This window comes from Gymnoscopelus microlampas (genome assembly GCF_963454915.1).
Source record: "Gymnoscopelus microlampas genome assembly, chromosome: 12".
NCBI lineage: Eukaryota > Metazoa > Chordata > Actinopteri > Myctophiformes > Myctophidae > Gymnoscopelus > Gymnoscopelus microlampas.
Genome location: NC_139949.1, coordinates 5,595,514 through 5,616,549, shown reverse-complemented (window position 1 = coordinate 5,616,549; position 21,036 = coordinate 5,595,514). Strand labels below are relative to the sequence as shown.

At 39.7% G+C, this 21,036-nt stretch overlaps 1 protein-coding gene and 1 long non-coding RNA gene across 2 annotated transcripts in view; one reads left to right on the top strand and one right to left on the bottom strand.

Annotated features, from left to right (window-relative positions):
• LOC311056921 (polypeptide N-acetylgalactosaminyltransferase 10-like) overlaps positions 1 to 21,036 on the bottom strand; it is a 527,855-nt gene that overhangs the window by 69,038 nt on the left and 437,781 nt on the right. The gene's annotated exons all lie outside the window — the stretch shown is intronic.
• On the top strand, positions 10,932 to 15,750 carry LOC311056837. Its single transcript, XR_014601912.1, has 5 exons — positions 10,932 to 11,031; positions 12,742 to 12,757; positions 13,906 to 14,003; positions 14,139 to 14,189; positions 15,703 to 15,750. It is a non-coding gene; the product is annotated as an uncharacterized lncRNA (long non-coding RNA).

The following is a 21,036-nucleotide window of genomic DNA, read 5'->3' as shown; positions in this document are numbered from 1 at the left end:
TGAACTGAGAAGAAAGCCTAATGTGCCAGTCTGCGAATATGAGCGGCTAGCTTTAGCCTAGTAAACACACGCTAATCTTTTGTTCACAGTAGTTTGCAGTCGTAGGTTCTCATAGGTAATTTAACTGTTGAAAATGGAAATATAAACACACATAAGCAACCAATAATGAGCATAGCATACTACAGAAAGCAAAACTTGTATAGATGGAATAATTGGAACAACTTTACAGTATATTTGCAGCTTATAATTCTGTACATACCAATTCCCCCTCTAATCTCCATCAAACTTATTTCACAATGAAAACAACAAGTTTGGGGCATGCGTATAAGCCCCGTACGGCGCAACTTCCTTTGGAAGAAATATGAGTATAAATATCCATGGTAATCTCCCGCACCAATCGGAAGTTTTAGGACTTTTAATACTGCTAAACAGACTTATCAAACTCTCTCATTGCAATAACCCTGATAGTCCACTAGATGGTAGTAACTTTCCATGCATTATCTACCTTACAATTGGAATCTACAGTCATGCGCCAGAATGTTTGTCTGTATGTAAGTTGCATCAGTGTTGCCAGATTGCGCGCGAGCAACAAGCAACCAGCTTCCTGCAAACACACAGAGCTGCGCACTGCGCATGCGTGGACGCACTTTCCCTAACCGATTACACGCCACTTCGCGCTTACAACTCCCGGACATGGCAACCCCGCCTACCCCCGCCCATCACCGAACGCCTACGGGCCGAGACGAACCAACACGACGTGGCCGCCATTGAAATCAGCAGCTCGCTCGCTTCACACAGCTCACGCACAGTTACCTCCTAAATGCTCAAATAAGCACACATTTCCAACCAATGTGGTAATATTCTCACACAAACAAGCCCAACTTAGATTTCTGTCCATTACAAATGTCACAAGACACGAAGGAGACGAGGCAGCGGCCCCGCGGAAGTCGCGGCCTAGCGCAAGCATAAGCCTCGCCTGGGAGTGGGGCCTTTACCCCAACATCGCCGGGCCGCCCGACGGATGTCGGCGCGCTGCCACCCGCGACGTCCCGCGCCATGTAAACAAACTACCGGTTGTTGCTAATACTGTCTAAAGCATGTATGTGAATGCTTATGTCCATTACTGTGTTGCCGTTAGTTGGGTTTAAGCCAACAGCTGCCTATAATGGGCCGTCAGTGTGTAGCTAAGCTAAGCCACGGGTAGCGTTAGCATGCGGCTAACGTTAATGTTACACAACGCAGCTGTCGTCACTCAAACGGCTACGTTAAACATCTTATCAACAACCTCTATGAACGTTAGTGTGGTCAATGTCATCAATGCTAACTAATTAGCCCGTTGCACAGTGTTATTTTGGTGTTTTTTGTGGGTTTCTGTGACACAATGTCACGATGTAGCAACTCAGAGTGTTATGTCACACGGAATTGAATAGCTTAGCACTTCCGGTCGTTCCTTCACAATAAAGGTTGCAATAAATTGAAAATAGCCGATCTACAAGCTGTCAATGCGTCGCGATACACACAATATACACATCTTTAGAAAACAGCTGATCTACAAGCTCAAAACAACTCGCAAAGCCACACGTGTACAAGTATAAAGGGATAAAGTGGTTAATGCAGGTTTTGTAATAATTATACACATCTACAGTTTACTAAAGGACAATATGCCTCTGAGATGTAGTGGAGTACAAAATTGCAGATACTCCAGTACAATTAAAACCCCTCAAATTTGTACAGTACTTCAGCACAAACAAATTCACATTATCTATCTATCCATCAGCATAACATGAATATTCTATCTATCTATCTACCTATATATCTCTCTCTGTGATCACATTACTTAATAAAATGTATGATGATCTTCATTATATTATTATATGAATATTAGATAATGATTACTACAAGCTCACAACGCCTCGCGATGCGTTGCAAAAATAGCAGATCTACAAGCTCACAAAAACAACCCGCCGAAGGGGGCCGCCATGTTACTCCCAGGGGGTCAGGGGGTCAAAATTAATAAATAAATTAAAGAAAATATGTATATATTTATTTTTTTACTTTTGGAAATTTTAATCCGAAGATTTTGGTACCCCAATATAAGCACACCCTCGCTGGGCCCCGTGCGCGGCTAGCGGCCCGGCCGCCCATAGGGCGGCCGGACCTCTAGTACATTACATTTCTTTTTTTGTGCACCACTACATTTACAAGGAACTTTAAATGGATTCTAGGCAACATTAAGCATACATTTAAAAAAATATGTATATATTTATATTTTGCATTTTTTCCCCTCTATCATTTTTTCCCCTCTATGATGCTGGGGTGTTTTCCTTTATTGAAATACAGTCCTCTTTCTGAAATCCGTATTTTCCCTACTGTTTATGTTTATGTTGTGTTTGTCGGGACGTTAATTAACGCACGCATGTGCGCGTCCGTGTGAACGTTTTACTTTCGGTTTTAAAACGCTCTCAAACTTATTTTTTGAGGCACATAATTTACTTTTAAGATAGTGTTTGGACAGAATGTAGTTGTTTAACTGGTCAATTTGTCATGAAAGAGCCTATTTAACAATAAAAATTCAGAGAACCGGCAGGGGCGGGCATTGACACGCATTGCATCCCAATAAAGCAACCTATTTTCGGCATGGCCTGTTTTGAAGTCCCCCCTGCGTCACCCCCTGGTGGTCGGGGAAACAAACTGCTGGAGGGGCGGTGTTTGACAACTGTTTTTTTCTTTGTTTATCTCTGAACTTGCCTACAATCCCTTTAAATCGAGAAGTAGAAATATTTTGAAGCACGCGTCGAAAGGGCAGGGAGGACAACCAGCCTGGCAACTGGCTGGTTGTAGACTCTGTCCTTCACTTGTCAGCAGACATGATGCGCCCGTCAGGGCTGGGGTGAGTCTTTATCACCCTCCTAATGGGCCAGGGGGCCTGGGGAAGATTAGGATTAGGAACTTTGAAGTCAGCTGGTGTAGCCTGGTGGTCAAACAACACAAAGGAGTGTTTCCAACGCCCGCAACTGATGAGCTTGTCAGGCCGCCCCATCAGAAGATCATTGGGAAGCCTTGTCACTCGATGGCCTGTGTCTAGGATGAGTGGGTGAAGAGCTGTTACTTCTAGGTCCTCTGCTTTACAAAGTCGTCCTCCAACACTTATGAGCTCTGCACTCTCATCCAGCTGTGGAGACGGAGTCAGAAGTCGACTGCTTCTGCGGACTGGCTTAGCACGTCCAGCTGAAAGCCCTCCATCTGAGCCCTCTGGGGTTCCAACTGCTCAGCTCGGCAGTATTTTTCAGAAGTAGGGGGGATGATTAGGGTTGGCCGCCCCATGCAACTCCTGTGCAGTCACTTCCAGCAGCTTGCTCCAGGGTTTGTATTTGCTCAGATCTGAGGTAGGCTGATTTGATGCAGCTCTGGTGAGCTCACAGCTTGTAGACTGGTGCAGCTCTGAGGGAGCCTCTGCTTGAGCAGCAGCTGCGGGAGCCTCTGCTTGGGGAACAGCAGAGTCCCGGGGTGCTACTGTTGTCAGTATAGGCACTTTTGTGGTCTGGCAGGGTGGCTGACTACACCAGATGGGCCCTGCAGCGTCCAGCCAAACCTTGTGCGGATTGCAGCAGGCCCATCTGGGGGTCCCAACCTGACAGGAGCAACGGGTGTGACTAGATGGGGGTGGTCTGCCAATGAGAAGCAAGGGCTTAACGTTCATGAGAGTCTGTAGGGGGAGGCTACTGAGGTGCTTATACTTCTCCTTAAGTTGCTCTGTTGGATAGGAATGGTCTGCTAGGCCAATGCGCTCAGTAGTGAGGGCACTTGTAATCTTGAATCTAGTCTTTGGCTGTGCAGAAGAAATGGAGGACACTGATGCACCGCGGAGGGTCTGCACATCCTGCCTGATGGTGGGAAGTGGTAGGTCCTCTGGAGCTCCTTGCAGTCCTAACTTCTCTGCTGCATCCGGCAACAACATTGTTCTCTCTGAACCGTCGTCCAGTACGGCGTAGGTAGTGAGTGTTCGCCATGTCGCAGTGCGTTGATAGCTTGTATGTCTGGTTTGCTACGAAGGGTGTTCAAACTGCTGCGTAGGACAGCTGGTCCATCGCGTTTAGGAGTTCTCCTAACGCTATGGGCCAAAGCTACCATGATCAATGATAAATCAGTACATCAAGCAAACACAGTTTTATACAATAGCCTGTACTGGGGGTCCCTGCTTGATCTCTCTCAGCTAAGGGGTCCTTGACCTGAAAAATGTTGGAAGACCCTGGACCTGGACTGTATTATTATATTATATGAATTTAATCCAGTATGCTATTTTTATTTATTATGTTTTAAAAACATACTTCAGTGTTGATGAACAGGGGGGATGTTTATAAAAATACGGAACAAATTGCGTCTCTCTCTCTGTCTCTCTGCTGGGGGTGAGGAGCACGCAACTGCCTGTGTCTCTGTCTCTTTGTCTCTCTGTCTCTGGTTGAATTGGGGCTGTCTCTCTCTCTCTCTCTCTCTGGGGCGTTCACTCCGCCTAATATTTATAGGGGGCGGGGCTAAATCAAATTCCTGAATTCCTGTTTCTTAGAACGGAATTCTTCCGTTCAATAAGCCCGCCGGCTTCTTCCTTTCTTAGCACAGCATCTTGTTTTCTTTGATAGGTATTGTTTCATCTTTGTATTACTGTGTGCTAAATAAACTAAACTAACTGAACTAAACTAAACTAAGATGGCAAATTTTAATTTTAAACAAACCATGGCCACGTCACTATGACAACATAAACAAACCATGGCCACGTCACTATGACCCAAGGGATTGGGAGACAAATAGATTCTCACGTGTTTTGCATAAGTCGGCCTCCTGGTGGCGCTATAAAAGGCAAATGTGAAAAATGCAGTGCAAAGGTTTTTCCTTGGCCTCTAGAGAGTGTGCATTAAAAGTTTTACACAGATCGGTGCAGTTATGTTAGACAAGTGTTATGTCTCACTGACTGGCTGCTACTCGTTGCGCCTTGCCTTGTGTTGGGAATTCGGGGATCGGTTCTGACAATGTTGTATTATGTGTGTTGTTGTTGCTCTGAGCTAACAGTAAAGTGAAGTGAGGTTCTTGCCATACAACTGTGTCATGGCCTGATTATTCACCGACATAATAGAAATATTTTGCTGAAAATAGCAGATCGACAAGCTCACAACGCGACGCGGTGCGTCACGTTGTGAGCTTGTCGATCTGCCATTTTCAGCAAAAGCTTTCCCCACAATGCGGATGCTGGGGTGTTTAATATGACCTACTTTAATACTCTGACTTAAAGATGTGGTGCCATGGTTTTGCACTTTTTCTGTTTTACATGTGTCTATGAGGTTGATAGAACTTCATTAAGCCCCCTGGTGGTGTTTTTATGGTGTTTTATGTCTTCTCTGACTATTTTGAGTTTTTACCTGGAGGCTGAAACCTTGAGGGTCAAACGTGCCAATAGAAAAACAGCCCTTTAGTGACATAGTACAATTGTACCCTCCCCCTCATTATCATAACACAACAGGTGTGGGCATGAGGAGGAGGAGGGACTAAAACAAGTGGGTGGTGCTAAGGTGTGGAGGAGGTGCTAAGGTGAGAACCAGGTATACTTAATGAACTGGAGGCATGTCCACATAAAAACAAACTTTCTTTTCATTGTGATTCTATGTAGGAGAGACCTGTATCATCCCCAGTTTTCAGTATGGTTGGGACAGTGATCCCAATGGACTCTATTGGTGTCAGTCTGAATCAGGAGAACTCAGCCAGTCCATCAACATCATAATCTCTGGTAAAAATCAATATGATCAATACAGTGTAGTGAGTAGACAGTCATAATTCACAGTATACTGCCATTGTAAACTTGGATATAGATTTATTCACATTGAAGAAGGCTGCGCTGTTTCTGCTGGAGGTGAAATCAGCATGCTAAACTGCATGCTGACCACATAGGGCAGGCCAAAGCACGCTCTTGCCTTAGTCACTGATCACATGACCCAAAACATTTATTTGTCAATAGCGTATACGTATATAAGTACAAGCAGCAAAATGTTGTTGGGACTTGTTCCGCTAAGATTGTGCAACATCCTAGACTAAATAATAATTAGGCTACAGTGAGAAACAAATATAGGATCTTGGCTTAGAGAGGTACATTAAAGGATCTACACCATGAATTAAAAAAGAAATATATATATATATATATATATATATATTTAATATCATATTGTTTATGTCCCTCAAACGTTTTTTCAAAAGGTTTGAGCCTAAATCAAGCCTCATATATATTCATTCCAACTAATTTCTCTCTGGCTTATAAAGCACTTTCACCTGCAATACCACATTGTCCTGTTTGGCACGGGGCGCTATTGAGCCAGTTTGTATGCATGTTATCTCCTGGTTCTGTGTGGAAAAAGTAAAAAAAAAAAAAAGAAAGAAAAAAAAAAAAATATATATATATATATATATATATATTTATTTATTTTTATTTATTTTTTGGTTGGAACTGAAAAACGGGAGGGATTGTACCCTGACGTCACGTCACGTCACGTCAGGGTGCAAATCAGTTTGGCCTGTTTTGAGACCAGTTTACAGAAAACCCCAGATTTGCTGTGAAAGCCTGAGTGTTCAAACTGGGGTATTTTGGGGGATAGAAGAGAGGTAGGGGAGACCAAAAACACACAAAAAATAAGAAAAAGTTAAAATTGTGGTGTAGTGGTGTAGTCCCTTTAATGACTGAGCTGTTGCCTGAAGGCCCATCGATGCAATGCAGTTGCCGACAAAATCAAAAATAATGACAACAAATAATTCACACTACACACATCTCAACATGCAATTCCACCAAGGCTCATGAAAATTGTTACAAATTACTTTTGGGGGAAAAGATAACTGTAATATTATTACTCAAAATGTTATAGTAGAATAGTAAAATATACTTGCAACTGGGAAAAGTTATAATATTACTTTTTCCGTTACACTGGTGACAATACAGTTTGACCTTGACCTTGATTTTATGTACTCACAAAATCGTAGAATATAGCATTTGATAAGCACTTTAATCTAACAAATACATTAACATTTCTGCCAATAAGGAACAGCCCCAGATAATCAAATGGTTCTTGGCCATTAATCTAGCCTATGTTTGAAATGTCAAGTTCTCAATTTATTTATAGTAGAGCTATTGTATAAAATCAACATCATATATATATATATATATATATATATATATATATATATATATATATATATATATATATATATATATCCATCAGAAGCAGAGTCCTGCACGGGTCCAATTTTGAGAACCCGCGCCCGCCCCGCCCGTCAATAATCAGATCCGTAGACCGACCCGTCACCCATGATTATTTCAAAATACGAACCAGAACCGCCCCGCCCGTCAAATAAACGACCCGTTGTCCGCCCGTTTACCTGCCCTGTGATTACATGCAGAGTAAAATGTAAATCCTATTGAAAAGTGTGTTGAAAAAGACAGCAGCCTTCAACAACAGCGTTACATTCAGTGGTCAGGTTCGTACAGAAATCAAGTGAAGACGGAGGAGCGACCTTAAGCCACTCGCGCGAACGTGCATCTATGCAGCACACGTGTCGTTGTTTACGCCGTCAGATGGTTTTAATTTGAAGGTTTAACAGGATGTTCAATGTGTTTTTGTGAGTTATGATAACTGACCAGCGTGCTCCATGCAGTTGTGCTGTGTTAAGTTACACAAGTGACGTTGTTTGGGCGGAAACAGTGCACTCTGATTTTCACAATAAAATGATACCCGCCCGCGATTAGTTCAGTACCGCCCGTCCCCGTGATTTTATGAAAGTAAAATTTTCACCCGTTTTCACCCGTCAAACGCGGGTGCCCGTCGGGTATCCGCGGGTACCCGGCCCGTTGCAGGACTCTGATCAGAAGCCATGTTCAACTCAACCTGCTGTCGGTTCTATAGATGTTCATAACTCAACCTGCTGTTGGTTTTATACAGTAGGTAGACATGTGATCCTGGAGAGTCCTGCACTTCCTGTGATGGAGGGAAGTAATATCACACTCCGCTGCCTGTCAAAAAACAAGACAAAAGGTAATGCATCCTCTGACCTCCCAGCTGATTTCTATAAAGACGGATCCCTCATCAGTACTGAGTCTACAGGACAGATGACCATCCACAATGTGTACAAGTCTGATGAAGGATTGTACAAGTGTAACATCTCTGACCTTGGAGAGTCACCTGAGAGCTGGATAGATGTGATTGGAGAGAAAGGTATGCATTACATTACATTACAGTCATTTAGCAGACGCTTTTATCCAAAGCGACTTACAATAAGTGCATTCAACATAGTAGGGAACGAAACTACTAATCACCAGAAGTCCTAAGTGCATTTTCTGCTAAAACAAGCAACTAAGAGTATACCTAGCGCTAAGGTAAAAGTGCAATATATCAGCTACCTACTTTCTTTAAACATGATGATACAAATAGCTAAATCAAATGAGCAAGAGCTAAAACAAATAAGTGTATCGACTAAACAAGATCCAATAAAACAATATGCAATTGTTTGCAATACAGTGTGCAATAATACTAAATAAATAGACTAGAGTTTAAAATCCTCCTAGAAGCAATGCTGCTCTGCTTCACCCCACATGATCAAAGTGGTTTGTACTGACAACATGTCTTCTTTTGTATTTAGTGATTTATATATTGAGCTAGTTTGCCTGGACTATATGAGAAGAAATAATATAATAATACAAAAATATAATTACAGTGAGAAACAAATATAGGATCTTGTTTTAGACAGGTACATTAGTGACTGAGCTGTTGCCTAAAGGCCCATCGATGCAATGCAGCATAGTCCCGATAAAAATAATGACAACAAAGAATTCACACTACACACATTACATCTCAACACACAATTCCACCAAGGCTCATGCAAATTGTAACAATTACTTTTGGGGGAAAAGATTACTGTACTTTTATCACTGAAAATGTTATAGCAGAATAGTAAAATATACTTGCGACTGGAAAGAAATACAATATTACTTTTTCCGTTACTTTACTCTATACTTTGAGTAGGCCTACTTTCTCGCTGTCACACTGGTCACAATAAAGTTTGACCTTGACCTTGATTTTATGTATTCACAAAATCTTAGAATATAGCATTTGATAAACACTTTAATCTAACAAATACATGAACATTTCTGCCAATAAGGAACTGTCCCAGTTACTCAAATGGTTAGACTAGCCTATGTTTGAAATGTCAAGTTCTCAAATGATTTATAGTAGAACTATTGTATAAAATCAACATCACACTTGAGGTGTTTCTGTTATAGCCTACTGTGTATCACCGCAGCTGTGATTATGTTCCCTGAACCTGCTGTTGGCTCTATAGATGTTCATAACTCACTGCTGTTGGCACTATAGATGTTCATAACTCACTGCTGTTGGCTCTATAGATGTTCATAACTCACTGCTGTTGGTTCTATAGATAAAGGTACACGTGTGATCCTGGAGAGTCCGGTACATCCTGTAATGGAGGGAAGTAATATCACACTCCGCTGCCTGTCAAAAAACAAGACAACTGGTTACCTAACCTCTGACCTCCCAGCTGATTTCTATAAAGACGGATCCCTCATCAGTACTGAGTCTACAGGACAGATGACCATCCACAATGTGTACAAGTCTGATGAAGGATTGTACAAGTGTAACATCTCTGACCTTGGAGAGTCACCTGAGAGCTGGATGGATGTGATTGGAGAGATAGGTATGTAATAATACTAAATAGACTAGAGTTTAAAATCCTCCTAGAAGCAATGCTGCTCTGCTACACCCCACATGATCAAAGTGGTTTATACTGACAACATTTTCTCTTTTGTCTTTTTTATTTGGTGATTTATTTATTTGTTATTTTTCTTTAAAGGGGCATGGAACCCTAAACCATTTATTTTAGATGTTAACACCCCTAAACAGTGTTTGTGCCAAGTTTGGTGTGGATCGGAGCAACAGTGTGCCATCCACCCATTAAGCAATTTTAATATAGGATATTGATATGTTTTTTGTTTATGATGCGTGCTTTCACCGGTCTCACAGGGTTTGCCGAGCTGACTCTATGCTCTCAATTGTCTTGTCTTGTCTTGTCTTGTCTTGTCTTGTCTTGTCTTGTCTTGTCTCTCTCTCATCACACAACGTAAGCAATTAATTCAGGCAGAGCAGCAGTAACAGGGTTTTAGGCCTATACTGGCTTCAGCTCCGCTTCGATGTGGCCGGGAGGACAGCGCTTTACGGGGAAGATAAATAAATAGACAGTGGACGTTCATCTCTGGTAGCTTGTTTGTAAAGGATTTATACATTTTAAGAAGTAAATATTCCATATAGTTGCTCAGTCTTTAGACATTTGTCATTTTACACCTTCAACTGCTGATATCTTTGGTATCAAAATCAGCATCTTCCTCCATACAATCTTTCTGGATTGTCGAGTGATGTCTCAACTATTCCACACTCCGTTCTGCCCCCTCACACCACGCACCTTGATGGCTGACAACACATTGTTTTATATCCTGAAATATCATTTGAAAAAAGGAAAGTGGGGGTTTCATGCTCCTTTAAGTTATTGTTGGGGGGGGGGGGGGGGGGGTTCTTGCCTTTATTGATAGTTACAAAAAGACAGGAAACAGGGAGAGTTGGGAAATGATAGTGAAATATGCAGCAAAGGTCCGCCCAGCCCGGGAATCAAACCTGAGGCTTGCTGATGGGCAATAGAGCCTGCGTGGAATGCACCTTAACCACTCGGCATGTCTGATTGACATTCTCACTCTAGCTTGTGGGGGCTAAATATAAGCCCAATCTGTATTTGTATTGGTGCTTCTGCCCTACTCTTCAAAATGTAAATCTGTAAATACCAGCTAAGACAGAGAGATTCACAGCTCTTAAAATTTGCATAATGTTCTAGGGTCAGACGCATCTATCTCTGTGCCTCCATATGTCTACCCTCTGATTGGTGCTGGAGTCTCCATCTTTCTGCTGATTCTTGGTTTGTGTCTCTGGAAGATATGCAGAGGTACGTCAATGATACACACACACACACGTACACACGCGCACAAACACAACATAATGTAGGAGTAGTAGTAGACTAGAAGTGTTCTGCACAATTTGGAGCCCAACACTAGGTTTTCTCAATTGCTTGTAAGCATTTCCTGAAACTCAACCTTATTCCCCAAAGTCAGCGCATTCCCCAAAATGGTCAAATCCTTTCTCATAACACTATATCACCTGTGCAAAATAACCTACCTAACAACTAACAAAAACATCATCAAAATGTTTATGAATTCTTTCATCTATATATGACGGTTATTTTTCCTTTTTATTTGACTTTCTTTTTTTCACGGCTGCAGAACCAATTGCCCATTCAATACAGTCAAATTATATTTGACTGTCATTGGACATCCAAAGTCATCGCCTCACTTACAGAGGCAAAAAAAAACAACTTTGGTGTGCCGTGAAAAAAACAGTGCTCCAGTGTGTGTGTGTGTGTGTGTGTGTGTGTGTGTGTGTGTGTGTGTGTGTGTGTGTGTGTGTGTGTGTGTGTTTGTGTGCGCGTGAGTGTGCGCGTGAGTGTGAGTGTGCTGGTGCATTTCTCCTTTCCGACATGTCGCCTTTCCGACGTTGACGAACCCTATACCTAACCCTAACCCTAACCCTAACCGCACGCGGAAGCCACTAGTCGGAGTGGTGAGATGTCGGAATGGAGAGTGAACACCGAGTGTGCTGACTGCACCGGCTCTGTGCAGGGCAGACAGTGCAGCCGACAAAAGAAGATACACTCTAGCTCCCTTGTTAATGTAGCCTACATTTACCTGCTCCATCAAATTTCAAGAAACTTTCATAATGACAATTTAAAGTTAATCCTACTTTAACAAGTCCATTGCACTTCTTGTAAACTGAGCTTGCGACGTCAAAAAAGTATCCAGCAAACGAGCTCAGATAAAAGTAGGCTCCATGGAAGCAGATAGGAACAACACTTGTAAGCATAACATTTTAAATCCCTTTAGAGAGAGTAAAGCTAGATAAATAAATCAGAGTTTATCATAGCAGTTCACTTAGCAGTGACATAAGGTTTGTTTTTTGTTTGTTTTTTTGATTTCAACATAATTGAAAGGCAGAGGGTTGACAAAGTTTACCTTTTATGCCTTTAAAATAATGAAAGACAGACAAAATGATGAATGTCTGTTTTGCAAAGCTAACCCACTCGCAGACCCACCGCAGACCCCCATCTGAAAATATGTTGTGCCAGGGAACCTCCATACAAGATTGGTGTTGTCCAAAATTGTTCAACTATTTTCAAGATTATTTTGAAAATAGCTATAATTATAGCTAAAGTAGCTATAATCGGCTATTTCAAATAATTATGATTAAAGTGGTTAAATTTTTTTTATTATTTTATTCATTTTACTGGGGACCTCCTGGAACCCTCTCAAGGACCGCTGAGGGTACCCGGAACCCACTTTGAGAACCAATGCCCTATACTACATACTACTATAGTATCCTCGAAAGAGCAGGGTGTAGGAGAATCACCTTTTTTTCATCAAAAAGCATATTTTTCAAGTTCCTGTATATTTCAATTATTTTCACAACTAAAAAAGTTTTAAGAAATGCATCCAAGCAAAAGAGAAGAACCCCGGTGCTGGAAATATTCTTTGAAACATATACAATTGTACATAAACATAAACAGTAATTATATCTTTTTTTACCCTTTTATTTGTATTTACAGATCCATGTTGTGTCCGGTAAGTAAAGTATTGATCTCTGTCTACTCATCAACATGACAGCAGTACAGTCCATCTTGTTTTCTACTTCATTCATTCATTCCTTCATTTCATTGTCTCCACCAGGCTGAAAGGCATGGCCGAGACTTTGTTTTGGACCCTGTCCGTCTGTCCGTCCGTCATGTGAGCTGCTAATCTCCGGCACTGTTGGCCCGGTCGCTGCAAAAATGTGCACACACACTCCCTGGATGCCAAAGCCAAACCTCTTCCCTGATCGGCCTGTTATAGCGCCACCAGGAGGCCGATTTTTGCAAAACATTTTTTTTAAATCCTACAGATTTTGTCCAAACATCACGCAAATCGGTACACAGTATCTCTATAGTCATTTGATCAACACACGGATCTGTCCGATTTTCCATATTCCATCCTGATTGGCTAAGATTGGCTTCCAAAGTTTGCAGGATTGGTTCATTTGAACAAAATGCCTCAAATCATGAACGCAGCATGCGATTAACGGAAATTTTGCACGCACATTCCCACTAGGCCGAGGAAGAAATGCCACTTCAAAATGTTCAAATCAGCCTCATGGTGGTGCTATAACAGGCCGATTTGCGTTTTTACCTATAACTGTACCAATCTGTGTAAAACTTTGCACACACACGCCCTAGAGGTCAAGGAAAACCTTGGGCCTGCATTTTTTACATCTACCTTTTAGAGACTTTTGTAAAACACATTTATTTCTATTACTCCTTCAGATTCTGTCCAAAAATCACGCAAATCGGTACACAGGATCTCTATAGTCATGTGATCAAGACGGATGTATCCGATATTTTTTTTATGTGTGCGATTTCCGTGAAATTTCACATGCACATTCCCACTAGGCCGAGGAAGAAATGCCACCCTTTTCACATTGGCCTATAGTGCCACCAGCAGGTCTAATTTAGCAAAACACCTTTTTGGAACAAAATGCCTCAAATCATGAATGCAGTGTCCGATTGAAAGGCCTAAGAAGAAATGGCACCCTTTTCACATTGGCCTATTATAGCGCTACCAAGAAGCCACAATAACCTACCTGACCTGGCAGAGACCTGTGCTCCGAGGAGCACTTTTTCTAGTTTCATTTAATTTCATTTAATTTCTTTGTTTATGTATGTATTTATTTATTACAGACCCGCTCAGTCTCAGGGAATCAATCAGGGCTCTGCTGCATACCAGATGACCAATCAAAGTGGTGCTCCTGATGATTTGTACTGCCCACTGCAGCACGGTCAGTCCTTCAACCAATGGTGTTGATTGAGCAACTTAATAATCCTTTTTGGAAGCACATTAAAGTCTACCAGACACATGTAGAGTTTGTTTTCCCTAATAATCACGACATTAATGGTCATTTGTTTACCTTTAGGCGACACAAACGTCTATGGCGTAATCCAACACTCTGAAGACTCTGAGAATGGTAAAGTATACTTTTATTGTAGAATAGTAATAGTTGGGAGTGCAATTGTTTTCAGTTTCAGATGTATCACTTGATTTGATATCAAATGTTATAGTGTTCCTGCTGAGCACAGTAACTTCTCAGTGGGTTGAGGGCGTGTGGTCCTCTGTTAAATGTTGTGTTTACTGTGTGACAGTGACACCACTCCGTTCAGACACTTTAACTTGAAGGAGAAACTGTCTTATCTCGTGACCTTAAGTCTGCTTCAGAGGGCGCGCCGCCGTCGTCTTAACTGTTTTTTTTTTTAGCGATGCCATCACCCTTTTACGTCTTGGGTTTGAGAACGGCACTTTTCCAGGAATGCGCAAGTGATCGGAACGGTGTCAAATGGCGTAAAGGGAAACCCTGTCACGTCAAACATGCCGTTTGGTCACATCCTGTCCCATGAAGTCACTATAGTACTGTTTGGGAGTTAGAATGATGTTGTAGATTCTGACCCTAGCAATGTATTTGTTCTGGCTGTTAACATAAGGCAGGGGTCTTCAAACGTTTTTCAGCCCAAGGACCCCTTAGCTGAGAGATAGCTGAAGCAGGACCCCACTACATGTTGTATAACATTGTGTCAACATTTTCATAGATTTCATGGATAGCTTCATAATTGCTTTATCCATCAATGTTGGATTCATGTTAATGTGTAGTTTCAGTTATTTAACCACTTAAACCGTCAATACTTAGTAAACTTCACCTTTGGCTCTGTACTTGGTCTGCTCTTTTTCCCCTCTACACCAAACCTCTTTGCTGAAAATAGCCGATCTACAAACTCACAACGCATCGCAGTGCGAGGCGTTGTGAGATTGTAGATCTGCTATTTTTGGATAAAGTTCTCCTCGGAATAGGTGCTAGGGTTCAAGTGATTAATGTAAACATTTGGCTGCCCCCCTGTAGTAACTCTGAGGACCCCCTAGAGGTCACGGACCCCTGTTGAAAACCCCTGACATAAAGTATAAAATTATTAAGTCATTTATAGCCAAACATAAGTAGGGCTGTCACGATTACAAATTTAAGCGATTAGTTGTAACTCACATAATTAACATTAACTATTTAATTGCGTGTTTGGCTTTGAACATTGGAACATATGAATATATTTTTTTTTCTGTTTGCCATTTGGGATTCGTAATAAAACAATCCACAGGGAAGATATGACAAATAACTTAAATATACAAATAAATTATTGACATATTTAATAACTTTATACATGTAAAAATAGCTAGAATAGCTTCCACAAGCTTACAACGCGTCACTTTGTGACGCGTTGTAAACTTGTAGATCAGGTATTTCTGTAATTATTTTATAATATATGAAAATGTGTGAACATTTTTCAAAATGGAAACGATTATGATGATTATGCAAAAATAGTCCACAAGTCTAGGTTTGTTTTTCCTACTAATTGGCAGAATAATGAACGATCAAAACCATGTTTAAAATAATACAATAACCAATTTGTCCAATTTATTGTGTATTTGTTTATCTTTAGGCAACCCAAGCGTCTCTGACGCATTGGATGGATCTGATGATGACAATGGTACAGTATAATACCGTTTAAATGTTCTCATACTGCTGTTCAGAGTTATTCATATGTTGTCAAGTGGTTGTTGAGTAAATGTCCAGTAAGCAGAGATATCTACTGTATGTGGCTTATTAAGATGGAAGGGGAATTGAACTCAGTGAACGACTAACCTCTGGACAAAACTAACTTTCAACTCATGTTTCATTTACAGACTCTTCAAGGCCTAAACGTGAAGATGATGAAGTTTATGCAAATGTGTGAATCATGAAACTCTTTGATATGGAGGTATTGCAGTGTATCATATCGTTGCTGTCGGGTGGAAACCTCAAAACTGTCAAAAACTGTTGGTTTTCAGAATTAAAATTCAAAAGTAGCAGATCTACAAGTTGAAAACGCATCGCACAGAGACGCGTTTTGAGCTTGTACTGTAGATCTTCTATTTGTGCTATTTTTGTGTGACAACGATGTATGACAAACTATCGCATTCATTTATGAAAAAAACTGAAAAAGGTTTCTGCCTGACAGCAACGATAAGCATAATGTTGATCATATTTTTATTGTAAAGCAGTGGGGTAGAAACTGGTGGTGTGCAATCTGATTCCCTGCCATTTATTAGCCTATAAGTAGTATGACAGCTTATCTCACTGCCACTGCCTAGCACAGTGTTTCCCAAGCAGTGGGTCGGGACCCATTTTTGGGCCACGGGAATGAAATTATGGGTTGCTGGTAAATATATCTCTCTTTTTTTTCTTTTTTTTTCTCCAGTTCATTTAATGTTCTTTTTTTTTACCCCAAAATATAACAAAAAAAATTACCCTCATATCTAGAATTCTGGCAGTGACAGTGACATGCCTATGGGCATATCGGGTTTGTTTATGGTTATGTCTGAGTCCGAGTGCTGTGGCCGTGGTCAGCCGGCCGCCTGGCCGGCCCTCCCAATAGAAAATGTTACTATAATAAATTCCAAGTTCTATCCAAAAATAAATAAATCATTTTAAGAAGTAAGTAGTTTGGGTCCCAGAGAGAAATAAAATTTCAGTTTTGCGTCTCGAGCTAAAAATTGTGGGAACCACTGGCCTAGCTTGCAGCTTGTTGTGGGGACACAACAACCTGCAAGTAGTAACACAGTAGTTAACACCACTCCACTCAATCCTCCAATCTGTCCCACCAAGAATGTGTTGGTCCCAGAGCATACACGTCAGTTCTCCTCTTTGCAGACTTTGTAGGCTTTGACTTTTTAAAGGGTTTCGAATTACAGCCACCTGTAAGTACTCTTTTAGAGCGGTTTTGAAGGAGAGTAGGGATTTACACTCCTTTATGACTGTTGGTAGGGCGTTACACATTTTTGTGGCATAGCAGGACAACAAATTTAACCCCTTGTTTGAGCCAAATGATGATGAAAGTAATGCTTGCAGGTAATTCTTAAAAATGTGTCAAGTGAAACATTGTGTACTAGTAACAGAGACGGTTGAGAGAAGGTTGAAAAAGAATGAAGAAAACACGCACGTCTGCAATGGCAGTGTGCACAAACATGTGCATGACATGTGTTTGCCACCCTTGATAGTGTAATCTGGCATTTTTATGTTTTTTATTTTTATTTTTATTTACCACTTATGAAATAGTGTAGCATGGCATTTTTTTATGTTTTTTTTTTACTTTGAACAACATAGAGTAGCATGGCATTTATGTCAATGTTTTCTTACATTGTATGAGATAGTGTAGCATGGCACTGTTTAATGATTTGTTTTGACATTGTATGAGATAATGTAGCATGGCATGTTTTGTGTTTTTTACTTTAAACAATATAGTGTAGCATGGCATTTATTAAAATGTTTTCTTACATTGGACGACATAGTAGTGTAGCATGGCATTTATTTAATGATTTTTACATTGGACAACATAGTGTAGCATGGCATTTATTTAATGATTTTTACATTGGACAACATACAGTAGTATAGCATGGCATTTATTTAAAGATTTTTTACATTGGACAACATAGTGTAGCATGGCATTTATTTAAAGATTTTTACATTGGACAACATAGTGTAGCATGGTATTTTTGTAATGTTTTTTACATTGGACAACACAGTGTAGCATGGTATTTTTTATGTTTTTTTACGTTGGACAACATAGTGCAGCATGGTATTTTTTATGTTTTTTACGTTGGACAACATAGTGCAGCATGGTATTTTTAATGTTTTTTACGTTGGACAACATAGTGCAGCATGGTATTTTTGTAATGTTTTTTACATTGGACAACACAGTGTAGCATGGTATTTTTAATGTTTTTTTACGTTGGACAACATAGTGCAGCATGGTATTTTTTTCATGTTTTTTTTACGTTGGACAACATAGTGCAGCATGGTATTTTTTATGTTTTTTACGTTGGACAACATAGTGCAGCATGGTATTTTTGTAATGTTTTTTACGTTGGACAGCATAGTGCAGCATGGTATTTTTGTAATGTTTTTTACATTGGACAACATAGTGTAGCATGGTATTTTTGTAATGTTTTTTACATTGGACAACATAGTGTAGCATGGTATTTTTGTAATGTTTTTTACATTGGACAACATAGTGTAGCATGGTATTTTTGTAATGTTTTTTACGTTGGACAACATAATGCAGCATAGTATTTGTAATGTTTTTTACATTGGACAACATAGCGTAGCATGGTATTTCTTAGTGTTTTACATTGGACTACACTGGTTACATCAGAATATAGTGCTTTAACATTTTAACAAAAAACCTTGTGTTTTAACCACAAATATTTCACCTACCCTACTTTTAATGAGACAATTTGCATATTTGAATAAATGAGATATTTCAAACCAGTGTGACCGCAGGCCACTGTTTCAGGTGGAACTTTTACAGATGAGGCACCTTTTCAGAAACAGAGTTACAAAGTGCTTTCCATCAACGCAAGTTAAGTTGAAATTGAATTTGTAAATAAATCACAATAAACATGAGAATATTCAAACAATATTCAATATCTAAGTCTTAGATCAGGAAGACACTGTCTTCTTTTAAATAACTTCTGTCACTTATTTTAAGTCCTTTCATACTGTATATTGTATTGCCATGTATCTGTGCTTAATTCATTGCATTGTATGAATTGTTATGCTTTTTATTATTATTCATTTGTTTTGAATTGTATCTTCCAATGTTTACTTTTTGTTTAATGTTTAATTTTTTATATCTTGCTGTGTTTGTAAGAAGTTTTTGTATCACTTTTAAACAGCGCTTTAAAAATAAAGTTTATTATTAAAGACACTTGCATTCCTTTACATCTATAATCTTCAACAATAAACATAGTGTAACATTTCTATACTTAACATGATCTCTAACAGTAAATACATGGTAGCAGCTCTATATGTAACCACAGAGTCATGTTAACGTACATGTAATTCCTGTTCAGATTGATGATAAAGTGTAGTTCAAAGCAGCATTGTATCATTGAAGTAACCATTTTGGTAACACTTTACTTAAAGGTTGAGTCTAGAATGCATTATAATCGCATTTATAATGCATTATAATGCACGTGTAAGGCATTACAACACTGTATGTGAACTTATAACAACGTTTATAACCTAGTATATGTGTTGGTCATAATGCATTATAAGCCCAGTGAAACAGCACATTATAACTACCTTAACTTAGCTAGTTATAAGTTGCTATGCATAATTATAAACATTTATAAGAACTTATGGATCATTATAGGTGCATTATAATGCATTATAAGTGTGATTATAATGCATTATAGACCCGACCTTTAAGCAAAGTGTTATCTGGTAGTTATTATTTGCTGTTCCACTGAGTTTATAATGCATTATGACCAACACTTATAAATTATATTATCAGTTAGTATGCATACTTATACATATTCATAACAGTGTTATAATGCCTTGTAAGTGCATTATAATATATTATAAATGTGTATTGTGTATTGTAATGTGTATATACAAAATAATACTTATAATACTACTACTACTACTACTAATAATAATAATAATAATAATAATAATAATAATAATAGTAATTATAAGGGTAATAATAATAATAATAATAATAAAAATAATAAGTGTAATACTAATAATAATAAAGCATTAGACAGTCAGTGCATCCATTAAGATTGAAATGATTTAAAATGTGAAACAGATTGTAACACGTCTATAATATCCTCAGGCAGGGCAACATCACATGTAGTGTGTGCTGATGGCCAACAGATGGCGGCCAAACATCAGATTTCAGTCGGTCCATTTCAAGTCACAAAGGGTTTAATCACTCTTTACAAACCACATGCACGCACGCACGCACACACACACACACACACACACACACACACACACACACACACACACACACCACACACACACACACACACACACACACACACACACACACACACACACACACACACACACACACACACACTTTAGTTACTTTGCAGATATACATAATGATATTATGAAATATACATTAACCACTTTAGCCTTATTTATACATAGGCTATTTGACTATTATTGATTGATTGATGTACTTTATTTAGACATGAGACATGAGAACAACAGTACATGGAAGTACACATTCACAATACAAGGTCTACTAAACTGGAAGACTCATTAAGCACTGAGCTTGTTTAAGATGAGATCCCCACGCACACAAATCATGATGACATATAAGAGACAGACAGATATACACACTACTATACAGAACGTCACACAATCAGCTTACAGGCTACTGGTATGAAGAGTGAAAAATATGTACAAGAGAAGAAACAAAACGGGGAGGGGGGAGGAGGATTATCACTTGCTTGGCTGCTTTTCTTTGTAGGCCTACTCTGAAGTCCAACTCATCCCAGAACCATCTCAATAGGCTCTATGCATAGCAGCCATATTGGAAAGAAATTGGGCCTCTTCTTACTTCCTTCACAGGTGTTACCAATGATACTAATGAAGGCTCTGTTCCATTCTGGTCAGGGTGCTGAAATCGTGCATGTTGGCTCACTAAGACACTCCATTTTGGTTCCCAAATGGCCCCTTATGGTGGGAGTGTAACTCTGAGAGTGTACAAATAGAACCAAATGGACCAATTGGGTCCATGGGTCCATTTGGTTCCATTTGTACACTCTCAGAGTTATGGGGGTCCTTGAAAATAAGACAACCACTATGCCACACTAAATGGAACAGAGCCTTAATTAGTATTATTGGTAACACCTGTGAAGGAAGTAAGAAGAGGCCCAGTTTCTTTCCAATATGGCTGCTGTGCATAGAGCCTATTGCGACACGATGTGAGCTTGTC